Here is a 9695-nt window from a genome sequence, read left to right as displayed (position 1 = left end):
CTGTGAAATTCAGTAATTAAGTTAATTCTGTAAAAGTAGTTATACCATTATAATCTTGCCTGCTGAAAAAAAAACAAAAAAAAAACAATAGAACCCCTCCCAAAACTCAATAGAACATTTAATGGGAATTGTATTTAAAATCGCAAATCAAATCGCAATCGCAATATCTGTCAAAAAAATCGCAATCTGATATTTTCCCCCAAATCGCACAGCCCTACTTCTGATGTACTAAGTTAAACTTAAACCTCTATGCTGCTTCCAGAGTGAGGAGTCAGGTGAACCAGACATCACAGACTGTCCCGTTGCTCTTGTCATGGTGGTCAAAAGAGACACAGCATGTCCGGTTCATTTAAATCCTGCAAGCACCGCTATCGTGGTTGAAGATGATGTTGTGATGAGTGATATCCCCAGGTTTGCCGATGCATTTGTATTGTTGTTTGGGTTGATCTATGCATTGCATTTGGACTACCCCAAGAAACTCTCTCTTACTTAGAGTTACAAATGACCTGCTCTTATCATCTGATCGTGGTTGTATCTCTCTATTAGTGCTACTGGATCTTAGTGCCGTGTTTGACACTATCGACCACAACATTCTTTTGAAAACACTAAAAAATTATGTTGCATTAGAGGAAGTGCATTGGCATGGTTCAAATCTTACTTATCTGACCGCCATCAATTCGTGGCAGTGAATGAAAAGGTATCATACCAATCACAAGTGCAGTATGGAGTACCCCAAGGCTCAGTACTAGGACCCTTACTTTTCACGCTTTCATCAGGTGACATGGTGTTAGCTTTCACTGTTATACTGGATGATACTCAGCTCTATATTTCTTCGCGACCCGATGAAACATACCAACTTGCAAAACTAACGGAATGCAGAGTTTATATAAAAAACTGGATGGCTAGCAATTTCTTACTGCTAAATTCTGAAAAAACAGAGGTATTAATCATCAGACCAAAAACCTCCGCATGTAATGACATAGAACACTGTCTAATATTTGATGGCTGCTCTGTAAATTCTTCATCATCAGTTAGGAACCTAGGCGTGCTATTTGACAGCAATCTTTCCTTTGAAAAACATGTTTCTAGCATTTGTAAAACTGCATTTATCCATCTTAAAATAATATCTAAATTATGACCTATGATCTCAATGTCTAGCGCAGAAATGTTAATTCATGCGTTCATGACCTCAAGGTTAGATTATTACAATGCTTTATTGGGTGGTTGCTCTGCACAATTAATAAGCAAACTCCAGCTGGTTCAAAATGCAGCAGCTAGAGTACTTACTAGTAAAATCACTACATTTCGACTAGTATTTACAATGTTGACTAGGGCTGCACGATTAATTGAATGTGATTGTCATGCACATCTTGTCAGTAAAGCCGGTTTTGTGATTAGTAGTAAATCTCCATCACGTGCGTTCAGATGGAGCAGCATTTACTACACAGAGCCGTAGTTCACTGACAAGCTACGCAAAATCGTGTTCATAATCGCAGACGATTTAATCGCGCGATTATGAAATCAAAGAAATCGTTCTGAGATTATGAAAGATGTTTGTGTAGCTTGTCAATGAACTACGGCTCTGTGTAGTAAATGCTGCTTCATCTGAAAGCACGTGAAAATACCACATTTAATAACATGTTTTTACTCGAAACTCACTTCATCATAACGTCAGCCGAGTGTCTGAAATAAATCCTTCTGTGAGATGATGTGGCTTCTTACACAGAATAAGGCATGTAACATATTTCATACTATTCTAAGCAGTGATAAAGGCTGTGTCGATTAGCATTGCATTATTATATACTTTATTATAATAACAATTAATAAGACAAACTCGGATAAACCATATATTGTCGTAGTCGTGTGTTTAGTAGTCTACAGGCATTTCCTGGGTTTCTTCTGCGAGGCGTATTTGGAGTTTCAGCGCGAGAGCACCCTCTGGCCTTCGGATGGAGATTTACTGCTGATCACAGAACAGTGCTTCACTGAAAGATATGCATTACAATCACAGCTTCTGCCTAATCGCGATTTATCGCCTTTGCGATTTAATTTTGATTAATCGTGCAGCCCTGTCGTCTCCTAGACGGCCATTGGGACAAGATCACGGGAACCAGATGAGGCCTCTGCACAATCTGACTCTGATCTAAACTGGGTTTATCTGGCCAGAGGAGAAAGACACACTATTTCGCCACACTATTTCCTCATTTAAAACCCTCATGTGGTGTTCGGGTCCTTTTTGCTCTGAAAAAAAAAATATTTTTCCCGAAAATACTAGTTAATGTTATCGCATTGGACTGAAATTTTGTGACTTTGTTCACAAAGGGTATAACTACTTCTAAAATTTTTTTTTATAATTTTCATACTTTTCTGGGGGAGATTTTTCACCTTGTTACACCCGTGATGTTACAGAGCAAAAGGACCCGGCCTCAAACAAATGCTTATAAATCACTCATTATGGTAGCATAATGAGTGATTTATAAGCAATTTTATGAGGCCGGGTCCTTTTTGCTCTGTAAACTCGTAAGTGTGATAGGGTTCTGAACACAACACAAGGGTTAATACTGTAAAGCTGCTTTTACACAATTTGCATTGTAAAAAGCACCATGTAAATAATGGTGACTTGACTTGACTTGACATTAGTTAATTCATTAGTAAACAAACTCCCAATAAAAAAATTAATCTAAACATTCATTAATCTTAGGTAATTCCAATATTTAATAACATTGTTAAAATCAAAAGTTGCAACTGTGTTATTTAATGAACCCGAGCTAACATAAACTAAGAGTTGTATTTTTTAACAAAGATTAATAACTTCTGTAGCAAATGTAGCTATTGCTCATTGTTAATGTTAATGCATTAACTAAAGTTAACTAATGAGTTCTTATTGTAAAGTGATACCTATTGGTCTTTATCATTCTTTTGCACTTTAATCTGTGTAAAATGTTTAACTTTATACATTTTTGTGTATTGCTTTATTGTATTTAAATGTTCAGTTATTTTTGTTATAAGAAAAAAGTTATTAAACCTGTTATACTGTATTATGACAACACTTTTTTTTGGCAACTAAATTCCAATACCGTGATAATACCGTATACCGTGATAAAAACATTAGCAATTAATCGCAACATGAAAAACTGATACCGGCATATCCCTACATCCAAGTAAAATGCATCTGGCAAAAAGAAGTAAAAGCAACTGCATGCTTGCATTGTAGTAATATAGAGCTTCTTTTCAACTTTAAATGAATGCAGTCTGTTTTTGTATAAACCGTATTTACAGTGTTTGCAGAAGAGAGTGACAGTCTCCATACATTTCAAAGATCAGCCTCTGGGCTTTTTTTTTTCTTTTTCAGAAAATCTATATTTTCACTCGTCCAAAGGTCCTCATTGTAGGACTGGTTATGCAGAGTTAAAAATATTCTGTGTATGTGCGCTGGAGGGAGAGACTAGGAGGAGAAAGAGAAAACAAGCTACTTATTCACAGCTGCCTAAGAGCTGTGCATGTTGACTCATATAAAGCCAAGAACGATTTGAGAAAAGCTTTCAGGAAGAATTTCTGAGTCACTACATATCAAAAGGGTTTGGCTCAATTAGATCTTCATTCATGATGGAAAGAGTCACATAGGAGAAGAGATAGAAAAACAAAAAACACATCACAAGACAAAAGGGGTGTGAACCGATTTATGCTTGCGTGAGAAAAGTGGCGCCACTGACCTGATACCAACCATGTTTGCCGCATAGCGTGCACACGGCAGAGAGAGACAGACAAACAAAGAGAGCGAGAGAGAGACAGCTCCTGTCTAAGCTGGCTGCAAGCCACTAAATGTCACACAGGTTGGGACGCAGTCACAAACAACCCCAAATCCCACTCAAAACCTGCAGACCACAAAGGCCTGATAATTGAGCCCACATGTAAATTAAAGATGAAACCTCTCTTGTGTTTCACCATCTGTTCCTGCTCTCCATGACTGAAACACAAACTGACTGTTTTCTATCCAGAACCACTAGCTATTTAGGTGATTTTACGCGGCACTTTCAAGTTATTGCTACGTTTTTCATCTTACTTTGACTACGTTAGTGGGCCAGATTTTCAGCCGAAACCCTGTGATGTATCTGGTAGATAAACATATAGTTTAGAGTCCAGATGAAACAGCATCTATTTAAATACCATGTGACAAATATTTGAGTGAAACAGGATGTAGAATGAGAAAAAAAAAATGGCTTTATCCATCGGGAATTGATTGGATTGTGAAAAAAGTGAGTTACCACAAATGGAGCCAGATGCAGAACGTGGAGACTGAAGGTCAAGATCACCCCTGAGAGCATCTCAATGTCTCTTATTGGTTATTTTACAAAGCTAGTTATTTGCTATTTTTGATGTCCAATCTTGCTCCAGGAGGGCCACTTCCAGCAGAGTTCAGCTCCAGTCCTAATTAAACACACCTAAACCAGCTAATCGAGGTCTTCAGGATCACTAGAAACAAGCAGGTGTGTTGGAGCTAAGCTGGCCCTCCAGTTGTGAAAGTGGAGCTGGGGCCTGTTTCATAAAACAAGTTTACCAAATAAGCCAGGCTTATTTCAGTTAGTCTGACTTATTCTGAACCAAATCAACTGACAATATGTCAGACTAACTGAAGTAAGCCTGGTTTATTTGGTAAACTAGTTTTATGAAACAGGCCCCAGGACTGAGCCAGTGTTATTTTAGTGTTATTTATATACTATTACAGTATTTATTAATATTTAGCATATGCTTACATTTTTTTATATTCAGTTATCATTTTAAGATTAGTTTAAGTTTTAGTAATTTTGTTATGTGCTTTTGTCATTTGTATTAGTGTTTTGTTATTAGTGTGTATATATTTCTATTTAGCTTTAATTTATTTTCATTTCAGTTTTAGTTTAGGTAATTTTACTTTATTTCTATTAATTTTATTTTATTTCTATTTAGCTTTAATTTATTTTTATTTCAGCTTTAGTTTCAGTAGTTTTATTTCTATTAGTGCTGTCAAATGATTAATCGCATCCAAAATAAGAGTTTTTGTTTACATAATATATGTATGTGTTCTGTGTATATTTATTATGTATATATAAATACACACACATACAGTATATATTTCGAAAATATTTACATGTATTTACATGTATATATTTATATTCATATAATATATTATAAATATATTTAAAATATAAACAACTTATCTTTTCTTAAATATATACATGCATGTGTGTGTATTTATATATACATAATAAATGTACACAGTACACACATATATTATGTAAACAAAAACTTTTATTTTGGATGCGATTAATCGCGATTAATCGTTTGACAGCACTAATTTCTATTGATTTGATTTTATTTCTATTTAGCTTTAATTTATTTTTTCCAGCTTCAGTTTCAGTAGTTTTTTCTATTCATTTTATTTTTTCTATTTAGCTTTATTTTTTATCTCAGCTTTAGTTTCAGTAATTTTAGTACTTAAACTTTTTTTATTTCAGTTATTAACAAGGCTGCTGTTTTTTTTTTTTTAAGCGCATGTTTAAGTTTTTTTAAATGTAAATGTATATTTTATTTCAGCTTTATTTCAATTAATGAAAATGATTTTTAGAAGTTTTAGTTTCGGCTAACAATAACAACACTGGATTGGACACTTCTGTAACCACGCATTAATGTTATCTGCCATTAAAATACTAAATAGTGTAAACTATTACCAAGATTTTATAATGGCTTCTTTAAATAAAATAAGTCTAAAAACAATGCCTAAATAGTAGGGATGTAACGATATCAAAATCTCAAGATATGATAATATTGTGATATTACTAATATCGCGATATCAATAAATATCCACAATACAATATTTCTTGCGATATTTAAAAAAAAGACAACTGAAGATTTGGAAAAAATTAAAATTTTGTACATTTTAAAGTTAAATTATTCTATCTAATGCACCGTGAGAGTTCAAAATTAAGAGCCCCAACTAGGGCTGCACGATTAATCGCATGCGATATTTAACGCGCATCTTGTCAGAAAGCCGGTTCTATAATCAGCGGTAAATCTCCATCACCTGCGGGCTTTCACATTGAGCAGCATTAACTACACAGAGCCGTTGTGCACTGACGAGCTGCACAAAAAATCGCGCGAATATGAACGTGGTTTTGCGCAGCTCGTCAGTGAACAACGGCTCTGTGTAGTTAATGCTGCTCAATGTGAAAGCACACAGGTGATGGAGATTTACCGCTGATTACAGAACCGGCTTTACTGATAAGATGCGCGTTAAATATCGCATGCGATTAATCGTGCAGCCCTAGCCCCAACCCATGTTCTTAACTTAAAGTCAGAAAAAAAGTTAGTGAATTGACTTGTACTTGAACTTTAAAGGGGACTCAACCCTCTTTTTATTTATGATATACTGTCTCAGTCTAAATTACATTCACACTGGTGTTTTAGAAGCCAAACAAATTAGAATATAATAATAATAATAATAAATAACAGTAATAGCCATATATTGTAAAACAACTGCACTGTAAAATAAATGAAAATGAATATTTCAAAGGTATATTATTTTTGCTTTATACTACAGTAGGGAAATTACAATACTTCTTTCCTAATTTCTACACTTGAAAGAGATATTTTGAATTTGGTCTGCATTTAAACTGCTAGCTGTCAGCAATTCATACTGCACTTTTAAGATTTATTTTGGCGGAAACAGCTGTAGAGCTTTTATTTTGAAGGAAATCTCCAGCTTCAGTGAAAACAGGCTTACAAAAACGCGTCTCACTACAAATCTTGTTAAATGCTGCAATCATCTGCCGTGAAAATAAAGCATTGTGGCTGTTGCATTCCCAAACGCACGCTAAACTCACACCACGTGCAATAAACTAATTTAAACACCGGATCATGAGCTGATCGCCTGAACGAAATGTGCGCTTCGCTTTGAATCACGCAACAGACGTGATGAAGGGATTAAGCCATATTGTGCTTTCGGGTTTAGTTCGTTTGACAGATACTGTGCCAAAGCATAATGGCCCAAAACACAACTTTCAACTCCTTTTATGTTAGAATAAGTAGTTTCAATATATTTTAAAAACTACACTTTTTGCCCAGAAGACCTATCGTTTCATATCGTCATGTGACCACAATAATATTGAGACACTTTTGCTATAACGATATCACGATATTGATAATATCGTTACATCCCTACTAAATAGTTATTTGACTATTGGTTAACATTAAAGAGTAGCACGCACTTTTAAGCCAACAAGTCATTTTAGACACAGAACCATTTTATACTTTATGATGAAAAATTACAAAGAGATTGATTTTCTTTGAACTTCAAGTTTCTTTGAAAACAACATGAACTAATGAATTGATCATAATAAAACCAGGTACATGTATTAATAAAGTAAAGAAATTAAGAAATATATCGTGATATAAATTTTGGCCATATCGTCCAGCCCTAATTAGGAGCATTAAATAGTTAATTTAATTAAATTTAGTTCATCTGCGCACCTTTCGGATAGTGCATCAAGAACCGGGTACTCGGTACCACCGGTACTTAAAAAACCTGGTACCGTAACGTTTTCATTTTTTTAGTACCGAATTGGTACCGAAGTACCGGCTCTTTTGACAACACTAAAAGAAAGTAAGGGTTGATTCCAATATCTTGTTGACTTTAAGTAAGATTGCATAATGTTATCAGTGCTCTGATTACTGAAACAAGAAATGAGGACACTGGCATTTGATCTGAACTCGACGACTCCGACATTAGAAAAACAATCTTGTGTTTATTTTAAGCATCTAGCAAAAGCTGAACTAGGTGGGTGTGTCGCCAGTGGCCCGTTCACATGACAAATATGCAGACACTTCCTCAAAGCCTGTATGCCTGACACGTCATTAACAATCCATCAAACCCCTGCAGTTTTGCATGAGCAGGATTCAGGTCGAGCTGCAGAGGCCTGCTCTGTGGAGATTGTCAGATATGTGTGTCACTTACATAACTCCTTCATGAGTACAGACTTCCTTGTCTTACGGTAAACACAAGACCGTTTGTACAGTAACAAAAGAAGCACATTAACAGATTACTTCCACAGAAATTCTGCCTTACTGTCATGCCCTCTGAGCACATTTCATACGATTACGATTTCTGCTCACACCAGTCAGGGTTTGCAAATAGGTGAGGATTGATTGCAGTGAAAACATGATGGAACATGAATGTGAAGAGGAAAATGGTGCAGTACTGTCTGAATGTTCAGATATTGTATTCTTGCACTGAGCTTACAGCATCTTTAACTAATTTAATACTGTAACAAATCCATAATGGTGCAGCACAGTCATTTTAGGCTCATTTAGGGTGCAGTGCTGTCTTTAAAACTGATTTTGTCTGGTCTGACCTCCATTTCCTCCTTGTTTCTTACTGGAGGAAATGCAAGGCATGATTGTTCCCAGAAAAGACATGCTTGCAATTTTAACTCTTATTTTGTGCTTTCCTTTTCTCTTTAATAAGAATTGTATTTTGTGCCACATCGGCTAAAATCTAATTTAATTCTGAGATAACTGTGCTAAAACAATCCCCACATTTTAGGGGTTTATTAATAACTACAGCTAAATCTATTAAAAACCTTGTTATTTATTGAAACCAAACTGAAATAAGTTAAAGCTGAAGCACTAAAATTACTAACTGGAAACAAATAAAAGCTAAAACTAAAACTAAAATAAAAATAAATTAAACCTAAAAATAATTATTTAAAGGTTAGGTGATTTCAAAGAGCAAACTAGCTTTAAAAGCATAAGATCTCACCCTCCCCGCAAAACACTCTCCAAAGCCACGCCTCCACAGGCAGAACAGAGCCTAACCAGCAACACGATAAGAGACGGCGTTGGTGGAGGATTGAAAGCAATGCTGTCAGATCACCTAATGTCTCATTCACCAGCGAGAAAACATTACAGTAGAAAGCGCATGATATTACAATTATAACGCCTTCCATTCTCGCTCGGCCTGCAATAGGGAAATGAAACGCGCTGATGACGTATCACGTCTGCGCAAACAGTGTGCAAAGAGGTATGCAAATACATACATTGACAGACAGGTATGACAGCCTATCAGAGCCCTCGGGCTGAGAGATATGATTGGACGAACATTTTATGATCCAACACCTTCCACAGACAATATAAATACATTTAGGCCACTTAACTTAGTGGTTGCTATCAGGATGTGAAGAGACTTTCAACCAGCTTTAGAACCAAATCACCTACCCTGCCTTTAAAGTCCCCATGAAATCAAAATGAAAGTTTTTTGGGTGTTAGTATCAATATGTTAGTCTTAAGGTTATCTATAAGGCAGTGTGCTCCAAAACAGTGACAAAAGTCGTATTTAGAAGATATAAGCATTCAAAGCTTGCAGTTCATCACTTCCGCCAAAACGGCTCAACGATTTTTTTGACGTCACATCGTAAAGATGTGCTTCACGTACTTCAGCTTCTCATCAAACTTTCTGTCCAATCAAATGCTCTCTAGAATCCGAAGCGCCCGCCCCCTACACTATAAAATAGACGCTGAAGCCGCGGCTGAAATCGGTCACTTGTCCACAGAATTTGTATTTTCTGTACAGTGAATGGCACGTAGTGCACTATATAGAGGACAGGGAATGATTCAAACAGTGTAAATATGCTTTCCATTGAGGAAAAAAAGAAGTCTGGTTT

At 35.8% G+C, this 9695-nt stretch overlaps 1 protein-coding gene and 1 long non-coding RNA gene across 2 annotated transcripts in view; one reads left to right on the top strand and one right to left on the bottom strand.

Moving 5' to 3' along the window:
• Positions 1-480, top strand: part of LOC107664761 (uncharacterized) — a 5257-nt gene extending 4777 nt beyond the window's left edge. Inside the window, exon 3 of the long non-coding RNA XR_001631490.1 lies at positions 263-480. This is a non-coding gene — a long non-coding RNA (uncharacterized LOC107664761). The remainder of the gene's footprint in view (positions 1-262) is intronic.
• The window catches only part of nr3c1 (nuclear receptor subfamily 3, group C, member 1 (glucocorticoid receptor)), a 44948-nt gene that overhangs the window by 30945 nt on the left and 4308 nt on the right, over positions 1-9695 (bottom strand). The gene's annotated exons all lie outside the window — the stretch shown is intronic.

The sequence above is a fragment of the Sinocyclocheilus anshuiensis genome, unplaced genomic scaffold (assembly GCF_001515605.1).
Source record: "Sinocyclocheilus anshuiensis isolate Anshui unplaced genomic scaffold, SAMN03320099.WGS_v1.1 scaffold235, whole genome shotgun sequence".
In the NCBI taxonomy this organism is placed as follows: domain Eukaryota; kingdom Metazoa; phylum Chordata; class Actinopteri; order Cypriniformes; family Cyprinidae; genus Sinocyclocheilus; species Sinocyclocheilus anshuiensis.
The sequence above is the reverse complement of the archived record's forward strand: the minus strand, read 5'-3'. Positions and strand labels throughout refer to the sequence as shown.